Genomic DNA, 17146 nt, shown 5'->3' with positions numbered 1-17146 from the left:
TCTGTCATCATTCTCTCGTGTTTACGTTCTTCCTGGGCTGCCAAGTACTACAATCAGGCCAGTTCCCCAACAATGTCTGGAGTAGCAGGGTCCTTGGATGCCTGGTCAAAACTTATGAGCAAAGCTCTCAGTTCCAGAGTTGGGGCTTTCCTTTTAAAAGATATTCCCCTCTCCATGCATGACTGTTCAAGGTCTTTTGTGACAAGACTATCATATAACAGAGGCCCACTTACTGTGTCTATTCTTTAATCCTTAAAACTCTCAATATCAAGCTTAAACTTTTAACAGCACTGGGTTATGATCTATAAATCCAACTGACCAGTGGCATGTGAATTGGGCCAAGATTACACCAATGTCACACTGTCTGGAGTGGCTCATGAGCGAGAATACGAATCTCAGGGCAGACTGTTAAGAAGCAAGCACAAACCCCAAACTTGTTGTGGGTTCTATACATAGATTTCACCAACCAAGTAACAAGTGCAAACTCGTCAGGCACTACACAGCTGTAGCATGGTGTCAGAGTCCCCTTGGGCATTCCAATCTATCTTGCCTCCCAGAGAAACTTGACTCTGACAGATGGTCACTTAACATCAAAGATCACAAAATAAAATGTGTCTGTGTGGGCAGTCTGGGGTATTTAGGGGTTGGAGTTGTGTAACTGAAGAGATACAAATAAAGTTTCAAAAAAGGGAAAGATTCGAGGGTTTATACATATTTCAGGAGCACCTGCCAGTGCTCCCAATACCCTCAAAAAATTCAAGAGACCTCTAAGAATGTTTTCCATTTTTAGGCTGAACTACAAAGAGGTGTAAGGTTCTGTCAAAGCCTAAAGCCTGAGGCAACATTGACAAAGTTGCTGATAATGCATCTCCATATAATAAACAAATAGAAGAGAAAAATCACTAGTGTATAAAGAAGAACAGAACCATGAACAATAAGCAGCAAGTCAGATTGCTTCTTTTGATTAATTCACAAAAGTTACTGGGTGAGAGGGAATCAATAGTAGTACTATCTGGATTTCAGGAAATTTGATATGGTCTCTCAAATTCTTGCTCTTGAAATTAATACAAGTTAGCTTGAATAAGATCATTGTTAGATGGACAGTAGACTAGCTGAAGGACCAAAAATAAAGAGCAATGTACTGAGTTGGGGAAGATGGCTTGTGGATTGCTACAGGGATTACTTGTTATTACTTAGAAGAGGAAAGAGAAAAAAATTTGCCTAACTTTATAATTTATGTTCATTTAATATTTAGGAGACGCTTGTAGCATTTAAACAAGTGAAAGATCAGAATAATCAGGTGCAGGTAGTGTTTTTTTCCTCGCTCCTCTTTTATAAAAATGCAATAGAATATTTAAAGGAGAAGAGAAGGTTACTCACCCTGTGCAGTAACTGCGGTTCTTTGAGATGGGTGTCCCTGTGGGTGCTTCACTTCAGGTGATGGCGCATCCTGTGCCTTTGATTGGAGAATTTCAGCAGCAGTGCCCATTTGGTCGTGCATGCGCTGTCCCCCTCTCGGGGACACACCATCACCTGAAGTGGAGCACCCACAAGGACATTCCTCGAAGAAGAACTATGAAATTACTCCAAACTGGAATGGCATTTGAATTAATATTGCAATGTGCCCAGGAAATTTGGGGGAGGGGGGGAGGGAGCTGGACTGACAGACATGGATAATAAGAGAAAAAAATCCCTCTCCAGTTTAACCACGACTCTCAGTTCCACCGTGTGGTATAAACTGCTGTGAATATCCTAGGGACGGACAATTATCCGAATTAAAATAACTATTCACATATTTCTTCTTATTAAATATAGTCTTTCTTGGTCATGCCAGTTGAGTATATTTTAATGGATTTAGAAGTTACAAGTTATGTTTCTGAAAATGATCTGTAGTGAAGTAGTTTGTGCTAACATTTAAACTGTCATCTTCTGGCTTCAGAATTGAGACCCCACTGAGATGAATGGGTAAATTCCCACCTTCAGAGTTCTGCTTCAATTTACCTGCGGATTGCAAGAGTGCGTCCAGTTACATTCAAAGGTCTATCACAACCAGAAGGGCTAGAAACTTAATTCTCTTTAGAAACTGCAGATTCAATTCTGCAGAAACTGATGGAGCTCTCAAAGAAGTGGTGCTACGACACCAGTCAGTACCTGCTGAATCCAATCTTTGGATAAAAGTTTTGATTGCTCTTTAGACATCAACCATGCATCCACTTCGACAGCTGGGTAGACAGATCTTTCAGTAGGATATCCTGAGATCTCCGAACAATATTTGGCTTGGGAATAAAGGCAGGATCAGTCCATATAATCATATTGTTTTTACTGTAAGTGCAACAATGGGACTACGTCTAGAGTCACTAGTTTTGAAATTCTTCTAACAAGTGATCACTGTGCAAAAAGGCTGCTTTAATGGAAAAAGAAAATAAGGAAATTGAGCTCAGGTGTCGAAATGATGAAAGGGTTAGGGCTGCAAGGGCAGAGTTAAGGCTCCAGACTTTGAACAAGTTATGAACTGTAGAGATGCTGCCTTTGACAATTTTCTTACAGGGGGAATAGAAAGATATGCCCTGGTCTGTCTCATCCAATTATACTAGCAATTATTAGACAAAGCCCTTCAAGGAACTAGGTTTTATCCCTAATAATCAATTTTGAATACATTATAATAAGTTATTATATTGCTATAATCTGCTCATTTGAACCCCAGTGTATTAATTTTAGTAGTAATTTTAGTAGCCTGGAAAGTAATATATTGGTTGAGTCCTCTTTGGGTGCCATAGCAGTTTCAATGGACATTTTGGAGTACCCTTGCTAGGTCAGTCTTCTCCCTTTAAGCTTTCAAGCTGCTAGACATGTCTTCCTGGCTCACGGAGAAAGATCAGATGCTGGATAAACAACTCTGATCTTATTAAATTCTCATTAGTTCTGATATTAGGACAATAAGGTTTGAAAAAACAGGGGCTCCTTGACTTGTGAGGTGCAATGAGAAGTATATTGGCTTCCTCCTTGATTTTCCAGACTACCATGTTTTGACAAAGCTGAGACATAGCTTTCCCTGGACCACCCTGTCCAGCCTTGTGATTGTTTCTTGGTGTAAAATGGTCTCTCAGCTGGATTCAACAGAACATTTGTAATTTTATTCCCTACTTCATTATTTACATAGCCCATGATGTTGTGTCATCTGACTAGAATGTGACAGGTTAATTGTGTCATCTCACTGGAACATAACAGGTTAATTGGGAATTCTGCATTTTAATGCAAACTAGGACAATGGTCATGAGTTCAAGGCAATTCATACTCATGATTCACTTGAGGGGCGATCATTGTTCTTGTGTAACTGGAGATGAAATGCAGACACAGGCCGGTCTGAGATGCTTGTTCCCATCCAAATAATTGGGAACAGTTTTGTTTTTCTGATTATCTGGGCCTCAAATTTCAGTGCTGAGCAACAACTTCAACTTCAACTTTGTAAGTCAATAAAATAAGTCTGAACAAATTCCATGCTTACACTAGACTGATTGAAAAATAGGTAGAAATTTTCATTAAAATTTTCAAAAATTTGTTTAATCAAAATTCAAAATTCTGATGAAAAATTTCATATAAATTGTGAATTCATAAGTATTTAACCAACTCTATGTGGCACTAAGGAGGGCTTTAGAGTGAGCAGTTGATCTCACATCCTATAGAACAGGAGTTCTCAAACTTTTTCATAGTGTGGACAACATTTTAATAGAGAGATTGTGATTATGGGGAGAGGTGGTCTGCACAGCCACAAAAAAACCTTGGAGCAAGTGTTGATATGGGAAAGTATTTAATATATTTTTAGCTTCTTTAATGCAGTTTAGCAGCTGGAAATAAGGACCAGGCAGCACCACACAATCGGTCACCTTTCTGAGCAAGTGCTCTGTGGATCACAGTTTGGAAACCTGCACTACAGATTTGATCTGTAAAGGAGGGATTAGGAAAGTAATCTTCATTGGCACTAACTTTTCTTGTTCCCCAAAGACAAATGAAGTCAGCTTAGCATTTTTGGTAGAATACCGGACTCTAAAGATTGTGGTAAAATCGCTGGCTGAAGAGCAAAAAAAGTGATGGAGCGGGGTAGACAGGGCAGCACAAAGCTGCAGGAAGGAAGCTGCAGTGGCAGCAGCCTGAAGTAACTGATGTCTTCCCTGAGCTCATCCAGACATCTGAATGCATTTCCTGGTGGGATTCAAAGCCATCCAGAGGAAGACGCTCACTTGCACAGAGTCTTTCAGATTAGGCCAAAGAGAATAAGGGACTGTGAAGAGTCCCGGCAGAGCCTGTCACAACTGGTAAGGAATCCACATTCCAAGAGGCAGTGATGGATTCTGTCCTGGCTTATCAAGAAAGGGCAAAACTGTCCCAGAACAGTCACTTGCTTAGATAGGGATAAATGTGAAAACGTTTCTTATCAAAATTTGGCAGCCACCTCCATGCAGACTTGGGGCTGAGATGAGATTAAAGGGATAGGTCATCCTATCAGCAGCAAGTTAAACACACCATGAACATGAAATTAGGTGTGTACGGGGGAGGAATCTAATGGTATGTGAAGATGGACCTCAGGAACTGAACACAGGAAATCTACCTGCAAAGAAGTGCAGTTTTCTAGGCAGAATCATACTCTCTGAACAGCCTGGGCATCAGCTGTCAAAGTTTGAGTGGAACCTTTCCCAACAGTTTCCCAGACCAGGAAGCAATGGGCGCAGAAGTTGTCTGATGAATGAAAAAAATGACCTGCTTATTATTGATTCAGACATTTGCAGGTCTAGGGTCTATCCTCTGTCAGAGAAGAAGCTAAAACGGAGAGGGACAAGGATGGGAACAGAATTCTATACAACAAACGTCGCTTCTACCCTAGTAAATTGAGGAATTGATCTAGCTCTCTGCAAAAAGTTATAATGGAGAAAGGAGGCGAGGAAAAAAGAGCAGAGACAGGGCTGATATTCTTCAAAAAGTATATGTCAATGGCCAAGAACTTATACTAGGAAAAAATGTTGACCTGAATGTTCCTGTTTGGACTGGGCTGCCCGAGATGGAGTCCATTCTCTAGAAGAGGAGACAGAGGAAAAGGAAGATATGGAAAAGCTCCTTCTGGAGAAGAATCAGGGCAGGGTTTTACAGCTGATTCGGTTGTTATGAGAGAGGGCATTTCTAGGAGTTAGAATTGCTTTACCCCTTAGACAGCTTCTCACCTTTATGAGGAGGGCAGAAATTTTTGTCCCATTAATGGTCTGGATATTCCAAAATCATAGCGAAAGGTAGCAATGCCCCAAGGTGGAAGTGTCTATAGCCCTAGTCACCAAGAATGCCCATCACAACAAGGCACAGAGAAAGCAGGCTCCATCCTTACAAACCGAAGGAGAAACTAGTCCTACAAAGAGCAAAGCGACGGACAGCCTCTTACCTCCCAATTCCTGGTGATAGTTATCTTCTTCCACTTTTATTCTAATGCAGAAAGAGGGGACAGTTGTCTTTCATTTCACGTATACCTCTCACTGGAAGCCCTAACAAAGTTATCAATGACAAAAAATCCATTTTCCACAATTATATTTAATTTAATCTTTCTTATGGCACTTCCATCATATGTGGTATGCATCATTACTACATTACATATCTTTTAGCCTAACAGGAGAAGAATGTTACTGAAAGCATATTTTGAGATGATTTGGTTTTAGGGTAAACAGCACATGACATATTGACACTAAAAGCACATATCAGGGACAACACCATCCTATCCCATACCTTAGACAATGATTCATTGTAATCTAGGGAAGTCATCCAGCCATTAATTTACACCTAGACTCCATGTCAAGACTTATTAACTTGTGTAAATTCTGAAATAAGCACTTTTGTTTTACAGGAATATTTATTACTCCTCTGTGACCTGTTGTTTTCTTATTAAATCCCTTAACTTGGCAAGGCTGTAATTCATAGTACTTGGTTTGTAAATAATGGTGGGACTTTTACTTCTTTCCTTCAGACTCTATTCTAGTGTCTAACAGATTTTATACTAGGAAGTTTTTCTAGATAGCCATCTTAAAAATTTCCTTTGCTTGATTTCAGTCTATCACAGCTAGTTATACCGAACCCCCTTGCACCACCCTAAATAATTATTTGGGATCCTAGATAATTATACATTTAAAATACTTGTAGATTATCATTATGGCTCCTTTTAAGTCACCACTTAGTCAGCCTACATAGATTTTGTTTTTATATAGCAATACCTATATTGGTATTAGGCATACTACCTAACATTCTTACATGCATAAAGCCTAATTTTTAAGTGTCTCAACCCAGCCTCCATTTGTACCCATGTCATTGACACACTATCACTTGTACATGCAAATGATAGAATCTTCATGCACAAAACCTGTTTTCACCAAACCTACCCTTGATTTTCATGTACAAATGAACTGCGTGTGTGTGTTTATGTGCACAAATGGAGCCCACATTTGTAGACCTTAATTTCCTCAAATTAAGCAACATATTTGCCTTAATTTCTTTATAAAAAATCTGTTCACTGCTACTGCACTGACATATTTGTTAATTTTACCCATTCTTGAATTTTATTTCTTCCTTGCTGAGTGAATTTAGTAGTTCAAGTTATCAGATTGAGAACACTAGAATCTGCACAGGTACAGAACGGGCTGTAATGATGATCTTGTCAGTACTATGAATTCTCCTTGTCTTTTTTTGTGACACACTTGTAGTACATCTTGTAACATACACAAAGGTATGACACTAGCTTTACATGACTGCCAAATGCCATTTGTTTTCAGCAAGTCTAAATATTGTTTCAGTTTAAACAATTTAGTGCCAATCTGGATAGCACAAACAACTCAAATACTCTTTCTCTTACTGTCCGTCAGTGTTCCGAAGGCATTTTAAAATCTCCCAGAATCCACTGCTTCTGAGAGCTGTGCTGGCAACTGTAGAATAGGTACTTCTCAAAGAGCACTGCAATCGAAACAGTTTTGAACATCAGTAGCATGGCCATAGGCAAAACTGCAATGGTTCAGAATGTGATTCAGCACGTCCAGATACAGCGAATCATTTGTGCTTCAACTGTCTGTCCCTCTACTTCCATTAGGAATTACTGAGATCACTAGCATAGACAAGCCCTAGATAACAGTGCATTGGTAACTTTGAACATTTTTCCATCAATGGATAATTGAAGCATATTAATACCAAAGGTCAAAGGTACCAGAGTCAATTTAATTGAGGCCAGTCTACTCACTGCATAATGTGAAGAGTCATCGCTGGCAGTAACTTTATGTTTGAGAATGCTTCCTTGTTAATGTTAAATGTTCTTGAAATCCAGAGGTTCCTATTAAGATGCTGACTCTGTACCATGGCTCTGTAATAACAATTAGAATTTTCTTGAATTTGATACCCAAAATGGATGCAAGCTGTTGTGTGTCATTTATAATTTGGCTTAATGATAAATGAAATATAATGGGTAGTTTGTAGTGTATAATCTCTATAGTTACTAAGGCCTGGTCTACACTAGGCGTTTATGTCGAATTTAGCACCGTTACATCGAATTAACCCTGCACCTGTCCACACCACAAAGCTATTTAGTTCGGCATAGAGGTCTCTTAAATTCGACTTCTGTACTCCTCCCCAACGAGGGGAGTAGCGCTAAATTCGACATGGCCATGTCGAATTAGGCTAGGTGTGGATGGAAATCGACGGTAATAGCTCCGGGAGCTATCCCACAGTGCACCACTCTGTTGACGCTCTGGACAGCAGTCCGAGCTCGGATGCTCTGACCAGCCACACAGGAAAAGTCCCGGGAAAATTTGAATTCCTTTTCCTGTCTGGGCAGTTTGAATCTCATTTCCTGTTTGGACATCGTGGCGAGCTCAGCAGCACTGGCAACGATGCAGAGCTCTCCAGCAGAGCTGACCATGCAATCTCAGAATAGAAAGAGGGCCCCAGCATGGACTGATCGGGAAGTCTTGGATCTGATCGCTGTGTGGGGCGATGAGTCCGTGCTTTCCGAGCTGCGATCAAAAAGACGGAATGCAAAGATCTACGAGAAGATCTCTAAAGCCATGGCAGAGAGAGGATACAGCCGGGATGCAACGCAGTGCCGCGTGAAAATCAAGGAGCTGAGACAAGGCTACCAGAAGACCAAAGTGGCAAACGGATGCTCCGGATCCCAGCCACAGACATCCCATTTCTACAAGGCACTGCATTCCATCCTAGGTTCGGCCGCCACCACTACCCCACCACTGACCGTGGACTCTGAGGATGGGATATTGTCAACGGCCGGTTCCTCGGACACGTTAGCGGACGGGGAAGATGAGGAAGGAGATGAGGAGGACGAGGCAGTTGACAGCGCTTACAACGCTGATTTCCCCAACAGCCAGGATCTCTTCATCACCCTTACAGAGATCCCCTACCAACCGTCCCCAGCCGTTAACCCAGACACAGAATCAGGGGAAGGATCAGCCAGTAAGTGTTTTAAACATCTAAACATTTATTTTTAACAGAACAGGAATATTAACAATAACAACAATGGGTTTCTCATGATTAGTGTGCCCTAGGCGCTTAACGTTTCAGTCCTGGGCAGTGCAACTATTGAAAAAAAATCTAACAATGTCCGGTTTTGCATGATTGTTCTGCCCAAGCCGCTCTACCGTTTAGTCCCTGCCAGTGCAGCTACAGTAAAATGCGGTCTATATGTCCGGGGATAGAGCTGAAATCCTCAATGGACATCTCCACGAAGCTCTCCTGGAGGTAATTGGAAAGCCTTTGCATCAGGTTCCTGGGGAGAGCGGCCTTATTGGGTCCTCCGTAATAGCAGACATTTCCGCGCCAGGAGACAAGCAAGTACTCCGGGATCATTGCCCTGCAGAGCATGGCAGCATACGGCCCTGGTCTTTGCAGGCTTTCCCGAAGCATTCTTTCTTTTTCCGTGTCTGAGATCCTCATCAGGGTGATGTCGCTCATGGTGACCTGCTTTGAATTAGGTAGGGGAATGTTAGTATTGGGACTGCTTGCCCGTTCCTTTACAGAACTGTAACCGGCGGTTTACAGCCACGTGGTGGAGGCGGGAGAGGGGCAGCATACAGGGATCTTTCCCTGGGACAGCCGCGAGGGGGTGGGACAGGGGCAGAGTTCATGCTTGCCGGATTGCTGGCAGCAGGGACTGGCATTGTTTTCAATGTGAAAGGAGGCCAGTGCAACTATTAAAGTTTTAAGCAGCCACAAGTCTACGGCTTACCATGTCGGCCTGCTACACAAATTCCGGTGTCCTGCCCCGCTTCTCTGATCTGCACTGCAAGACCCCAGGCACTGAATGCGAAGGCCGAAAATTCGACCTTGTCCTGAGTGCGCATGTGATAGGTGCTGTGCATGGTCTTCTTTACAGAGAAAGACTATGTTCTTTGTTCACAACTATATTTATCTTTCTGAGGAATTCACTCCCTTTTTCCCATTCCCACAGCTGCGACTGTCTCCCAACGTAGCCTGGCATCACACTCCCAGCGGCTAGCGCAGATTAGGCGTAGGAAGAAGAGGACACGGGAGGACATGTTCTCGGAACTTATGGGCTGCCCAGGCAGCACAGCAGACCCAGTGGAGGGAGAACTTGTCCCAAATGCACCGTTCACACATGGAACGGGAGGAGAGGTGGCGGCAGGAAGACCAGCAGGTGACTCAAACGCTGCTTGGACTAATGAGGGAGCAAACGGACACGCTCCGGCGCCTTGTGGATGTTCTGCAGGACCGGAGGCAGGAGGACAGAGCCCCGCTGCAGTCTATCTGTAACCGCCCTCACCCGCCACCAAGTCCCATACCGCCCTCACCCAAAGTCCAAAGAAGGAGGGGCGGCAGAGTCCGTGAAAACTCTCACTCCACCCCTGCAGACTGCTCTACTACTAGAAGGCTCTCATTCCCCAAAATTTGACAAGTCCTTTCCTTCCCGCCTCACCCAAGCCCCCGTCCAAGTTTCACCCCCCAGTTTCATGTGTAGTTGCTAATAAAAAATACGTTTCTGTTAATTACTGTTTCCATCATGTTCTTTAGAGGAGAGTCTGTCTGAAGGGGGGGAAGGGGCTTGGTAATTGGACAGGACAGTCACCTTTACCAGGGTACAGAGGCGGGGGCAGGTTCAGCAGCAGGGCACACACACACTGCAGTCACTAGTTACCCTGGTCAGTCTGGGAGGTGGTTTTAGTGTTCTGTGGGGGGTGGGGGGTGCTCTGTGACTTTGTGGCGGGGGAGGGCAGTTACAGATCTTATGCGGCGGTCCTTATCCTGGATCACAGAGCCACGCAGCAGGGGATCTGTAACCGTCCTACCCCTGCCACAAAGTCACATAGTCCCCCCCCACACAGAGTCCCGAACAGGAGGGGTGGCAGGGTCCGTTGAAACCACCAGTCCACCACTGCGGAGCCTGTCATTCCTGGAGTTTGGAAGCGTCATTTGCATCACTACACTACACCCGCTCCCCACCACAGTCTGCGTTCCAGGTTCAACACTTTCCCACGAAAACAGTAATAAAGAAAACGGTGTTCATTAACAAAATTCAAGTGATTTTATTTTTAAACTTGTGTTGGAAGGGGGGGAACGGGGTATGTAACTGGAGAGGATACTGAACATTTAGTGGGTAAAGAAACGGGGGCAGGTTCAGCTTCTCTGTACACAAACTGAAAAGTCACTGGTTACCCTGCTCACTCAGGAACCTAGCTTTCAAAGCCTCCCGGATGCACAGCGCGTCCCGCTGGGCTCTTCTAATCGCCCGGCTGTCTGGCTGGGCGTAATCAGAAGCCAGGCTACTTGCCTCAACCTCCCACCCCGCCATAAAGGTCTCCCCCTTGCTCTCACAGAGACTGTGGAGCACACAGCAAGCTGCAATAACAATGGGGATATTGGTTTTGCTGAGATCACAGCGAGTCAGTAAGCTTCTCCATCTCCCCTTGAGACGGCCAAAAGCACACTCCACCACCATTCTGCACTTGCTCAGCCGGTAGTTGAAGAGTTCTTTTTCAGTGTCCAGGGCGCCAGTATAGGGCTTCATGAGCCAGGGCATTAGCGGGTAGGCTGGGTCCCCGAGGATGACTATAGGCATCTCCACATCCCCAAGAGTTATTTTGTGGTCCGGGAAGTAAATACCTTCCTGCAGCCGTCTAAATAGACCTGAGTTCCTGAAAACACGAGCGTCATGAACCTTGCCCGGCCATCCGACGTTGATGTTTGTAAAACGTCCCCTATGGTCCACCAGTGCTTGCAGCACCATTGAAAAGTAGCCCTTTCGGTTGATGTACTGGCTGGCCTGGTGGTCCAGTCCCAGGATAGGGATGTGAGTTCCATCTATAGCCCCACCGCAGTTTGGGAATCCCATCGCGGCGAAGCCATCTATGATGGCCTGCGCGTTTCCCAGGGTCACTACCTTTGAGAGCAGTACCTCAACGATTGCATTGGCTACTTGCATCACAACAACCCCCACGGTAGATTTGCCCACGCCAAAGTGGTTCGCGACTGACCGGTAGCTGTCTGGCGTTGCAAGCTTCCAGAGGGCTATGGCCACTCGCTTCTGGACAGTCAGGGCTGCTCGCATCCGGGTGTCATTGTGCTTCAGGGCAGGGGACAGCAACTCACAAAGTTCAAGGAAAGTCCCCTTCCGCATACGAAAGTTTTGCAGCCACTGGGATTCATCCCAGACCTGCAGCACTATGCGGTCCCACCAGTCCGTGCTTGTTTCCCGTGCCCAGAATCGCCGTTCCACAACATCCACATGACCCATTGCCACCGTGATGTCCTCGGCGCTGGGTCCCGTGCTTTCTGACAGGTCTGTGCTACTCTCAGACTTCAGGCCCTCACCGCGGTGCCGTAGCCTCCTCGCCTGATTTATCTGCATCTGCCTCTGGAAAAGGTGGATGATAAGCTGCGAGGCGTTGACAACGGCCACAACTGCAGCGATGGTCGCAGCGGGCTCCATGCTCGCAGTGCTGTGGCGTCCACGCTGTCACTGACCAGAAAAGTGCGCGAACTGATTTCCCGCCGGCGCTTTCAGGGAGGGAGGGCGGGAGTGACGGTTGGATGACGACAGTTACCCAAAACCACCCTCGACACATTTTTTTCCCCAGAAGGCATTGGGGGCTCGACCCAGAATTCCAGTGGGCAGCGGGGACTGCGGTAACTGTGGGATAGCTGCCCACAGTGCACCGCTTCCAATGTCGACGCTTGCCCCGTTAGTGTGGACTCACAAAGTCGAATTACTGTCCTTAGTGTGGACACACACGTTCGACTTTGCAATATCGATTCCACATATTCGATTTAAGTAAAATCGAACTACTCTCGTAGTGTAGACATACCCTAAGAGAACACTAAATACTAAGGGCCTGATCCTGCAAGGTATGGAGCATCCTAAACCCCTAAGGATGGCAAAGGGAGCTCAGGATATTCAGTGTCTCACAGACTGTACTAAGAAATTGCCTTCTCAAGGGACTTTGAAAGAATCAACTTCTGTATTGCTTATGCTGTGCAAGACGCATAAAGCCTTCCACCATCAGCTAGACACTAGGAGCCTTATTCAGACACTCACTGAAGCCAAGGGAATCTTTCCATTACATTCTAAGGCTTGGTTCACATTAGCTCAGACTGGACCACATTAGCTCAGCTTTCAGACTTCTGTGATGTCGTCAACCCAATCCTCAAGTTGCTGCCCAAGTCTTCTAATAAAATGTTAGAAGACAGGACATAATATTCATTTTTAATGTAAATAATACAAACAACTCTAAAAATATTATGAAGTCATCTTTATTATAAAGGAGAAATAAGATAAAAAAAAATGTATCGGTTTAAAATTTCACCTTTATAGCTCTGTAGGTAACATTCTTACACCTGTTTCCAAATTTGGGAGTACGACACGGAGATTCATGTCAAAAATTCATACAATAAAAATGTGAAGGGGAATGTTTTGCAAACAAAATCCCAGTTGCTTTACATTTGAGATCAAGAGAACACTGAACCGGCTTCAAGTTTACACCTAAAGACTGAGAAAAAGGAATGTAAACTGGTGTAGCTTTACTGGCATAGTGTTATTCCTGGGTCACCTACTTATGTCAAGCCTCCTTTGGCCAGAGGCCTCATATGGCTAAGTTGAAATCTTACAGATCTTAGCCTGTATGCCTTGCATTACAGCCTTACCTAATACACACTCATCACTCAAAAATACTTGTCAATACATTGAATTGATAGTTGAATTCATAGTTCTGTGTTAAACCACAGTGTCCCCAGTGAGTGAGTCTGGTTCCTGTGTTGCTACAGTTTTAAAATCAACAGGGTGAAAATCATCCTTAGCAATTCTTTTAAGTTGGGGCACCCTAGGAGTACACGAAGAATGAATACAGTGACCACAAACATGAGGGGGAAAGGAGTCCAGGAGAGCTGGCTGTATTTTAAAGAATCCTTATTGAGGTTGCAGGAACAAACCATCCTGATGTGTAGAAAGAATAGTAAATATGGCAGGCGACCTGCTTGGCTTAACAGTGAAATCCTTGCTGATCTTAAACACAAAAAAGAAGCTTACAAGAAGTGGAAGATTGGACAAATGACCAGGGAGGAGTATAAAAATATTGCTCAGGCATGCAGGAGTGAAATCAGGAAGGCCAAATCACACTTGGAGTTGCAGCTAGCAAGAGATGTTAAGAGTAAGAAGAAGGGTTTCTTCAGGTATGTTAGCAACAAGAAGAAAGTCAAGGAAAGTGTGGGCCCCTTACTGAATGAGGGAGGCAACCTAGTGACAGAGGATGTGGAAAAAGCTAATGTACTCAATGCTTTTTTTGCCTCTGTCTTCACAAACAAGGTCAGCTCCCAGACTACTGCACTGGGCAGCACAGCATGGGGAGGAGTTGACCAGCCCTCTGTGGAGAAAGAAGTGGTTCAGGACTATTTAGAAAAGCTGGACGAGAACAAGTCCATGGGGCTGGATGCACATCATCCGAGGGTGCTAAAGGAGTTGGCAGATGTGATTGCAGAGCCAATGGCCATTATCTTTGAAAACTCCTGGCGATCGGGGGAGGTCCCAGATGACTGGAAAAAGGCTAATGTAGTGCCCATCTTTAAAAAAGGGAAGGAAGAGGATCCGGGGAACTACAGGCCAGTCAGCCTCACCTCAGTCCCTGGAAAAATCATGGAGAAGGTCCTCAAGGAATCAATTCTGAAGCACTTGGAGGAGAGGAAAGTGATCAGGAACAGTCAGCATGAATTCACCAAGGGCAAGTCATGCCTGACTAACCTAATTGCCTTCTATGACGAGATAACTGGCTCTGTGGATGAGGGGAAAGCAGTGGACGTGTTGTTCCTTGACTTTAGCAAAGCTTTTGATATGGTCTCCCACAGTATTCTTGCCAGAAAGTTAAAGAAGTATGGGCTGGATGAATGGACTATAAGGTGGATAGAAAGCTGGCTAGATCGTCGGGCTCAACGGGTAGTAATCAATGGCTCCATGTCTAGTTGGCAGCCGGTATCAAGCGGAGTGCCCCAAGGGTCGGTCCTGGGGCCAGTTTTGTTCAATATCTTCATTAATGATCTAGAGGATGGCGTGGACTGCACCCTCAGCAAGTTTGCAGATGACACTAAACTGGGAGGAGTGGTAGATACACTGGAGGATACAGATAGGATACAGAGGGACCTAGACAAATTAAAGGATTGGGTCAAAAGAAATCTGATGAGGTTCAACAAGGACAAGTGCAGAGTCCTGCACTTAGGACGGAAGAATCCCATGCACTGCTAGAGACTAGGGACCAAATGGCTAGGAAGCAGTTCTGCAGAAAAGGACCTAGGGGTTACAGTGGACGAGAAGCTGGATATGAGTCAGCAGTGTGCCCTTGTTGCCAAGAAGGCTAACGGCATTTGGGGCTGTATAAGTAGGAGCACTGCCAGCAGATCGAGGGATGTGATCATTCCCCTCTATTCGGCATTGGTGAGGCCTTATCTGGAGTACTGTGTCCAGTTTTGGGCCCCACACTACAACAAGGATGTGGAAAAATTTGAAAAAGTCCAGCGGAGGGCAACAAAAATGATTAGGGTCTGGAGCACATGACTTATGAGGAGAGGCTGAGGGAACTGGGATTATTTAGTCTGCAGAAGAGAAGAATGAGGGGGGATTTGATAGCTGCTTTCAATTACCTGAAAGGGGGTTCCGAAGAGGATGGATCTGGACTGTTCTCAGTGGTACCAGATGACAGAACAAGGAGTAACGGTCTCAAGTTGCAGTGGGGGAGGTTTAGGTTGAATATTAGGAAAAACTTTTTCACTAGGAAAAAGTGAAGCACTGGAATTGGTACCGAGAGAGGTGGTGGAATCTCCTTCCTTAGAGGTTTTTAAGGTCAGGCTTGACAAAGCCCTGGCTGGGATGATTTAGTTAGGGACTGGTCCTGCTTTAAGCAGGGAGTTGGACTAGATGACCTCCTGAGGTCTCTTCCAACCCTGATATTCTATGGTTCTATGAAACACAGTTACAATTAAGAAATCTTGTTTGTATTATAAGTTATAAAACTGTAGCTACACAGGAACTGGAATCACTCACTAGGGACACTGGGGTTTAACACAGAACTATCAATTCAATTTAATTAGAGGCTACACTGGCTTCCCAAAAGAACTCAGCTATGATGCATACAATCACTTGGGCAAAATGAAGGCTTGTGACAGACTGGTTTCTGGTCTGTCAACAATTCAAATTTCCTATAAAGGAGAAATACTGGTAAAAAGGAATTATGGGCAAAACATAATACCTGCCTCAAAAAAGAAAATGAGATATCTCTTGGTCAACACCTATGGTCAGGGACAGAAAACATCTGAAGCTATTTAGCATCCCAAACTTATTTCTGATAACAGTCATTCACCCAGGATAGGTCTACACTGGAGGAAATTTTAAACTTGACTTAATTGGCAAACATATACGTACATACTAATGACATTCCACAAAACTGCCTGTGGACTTGTCCAGACTCGCATGTACAAATGTGTTAGCTAACTTGAGCTAGTTAACAGTCAATTAATGAAAGTTAAAAAATGTGTGTAGACAAATTTCCAGAGGATGGTATGCTGTAAATGCGGGTTAAAAAGTTAACTAATAAAAAATAAACACACCAGAAAGAAGAAAAAAAGGAACCTCTGAACAGGTTTACCAAAAGAGGGTAACTAGAGCAGTGGTTCTCAACCAGAGTCCTGGAGGGCTGCGAGCAGGTTTCAGGGGGTCGACCAAGCAGGGACAGCCCCACTGCATGGGTCTGAAGCCTGGGGCCCTGAGCCCTGACACCCAGGGCTGAAGCTGAAGCCTTAGCAATGTAGCTTCGCGGGGACCCCTGTGGCATGGGGCCCCAGGCAACTGCCCTGCTTGCTATCCCCTAACGCTGGCCCTGGCTTTTACATGCAGAAAATAAGTTATTGTGGCACAGGTGGGCCATGGAGTTTTTATAGCTTGTTGGGGGGGATAAAGGGGGGTTCTCAGAAAGAAATAGGTTGAGAATCTCTGAACAAGAGAATGACTAACACACAATGGACATTTAATAGATGGACAATAGTCTCTCTAGGGAGGTGGTTATCTGCATAAATACCTTTGTGAGGGATGCCAGATATTATAAACAGGCAGGCTAGCATGTTTAGGATCAAAAGGACCACAGTTTATCCATATCTATATTAGAAAAGTTGCATCACCAATTTAAATCAATCTAGTTAACTTGGTGCCAGCCCCACTGCACTTAAGCCAGGGTTCAGGCAGATTAAACCATGAGATAATTTCTCAAATAGAAATAAATAGGTTTAGTCAAAAGTTGAACTGGTTTAAGTGCATCTACATTAGAAGTCTTCACTGGGTTACCTAGACAGATTTAAAATCCATTTAGTTAAGCCAGTAGAATTTTCTAATGTAGAGCAGGCCTTAGTAGTCATAGTAGTACTAGTGAAGGAAGGTTATATGAAATCTATCCTACTTGAGAATCTCACTCAAAAGGGCAGGGAATTAAGGAATCCTCTAAGGTTTGTCTTCTGCAGCACTTCTGTTTGACAGATGCTCAAGAAACTCCAGACAAACCATCGACAAGAACCAAGTTCAAGGAGGAGGATAATGAAACCTAGGACTTGTCTACAACTGGTAAAATTCAGACCC

The 17146-nt window shown here is 44.3% G+C and overlaps 1 protein-coding gene across 1 annotated transcript in view; it reads right to left on the bottom strand.

The window, feature by feature from the left end:
• The window catches only part of WARS2 (tryptophanyl tRNA synthetase 2, mitochondrial), a 98542-nt gene that overhangs the window by 31618 nt on the left and 49778 nt on the right, over positions 1-17146 (bottom strand). The gene's annotated exons all lie outside the window — the stretch shown is intronic.

The sequence above is a fragment of the Emys orbicularis genome, chromosome 1 (assembly GCF_028017835.1).
Source record: "Emys orbicularis isolate rEmyOrb1 chromosome 1, rEmyOrb1.hap1, whole genome shotgun sequence".
NCBI classification, from domain to species: Eukaryota; Metazoa; Chordata; order Testudines; family Emydidae; genus Emys; species Emys orbicularis.
Note: the sequence above shows the minus strand (reverse complement) of the source record. Positions and strands in the feature narration are given on the sequence as shown.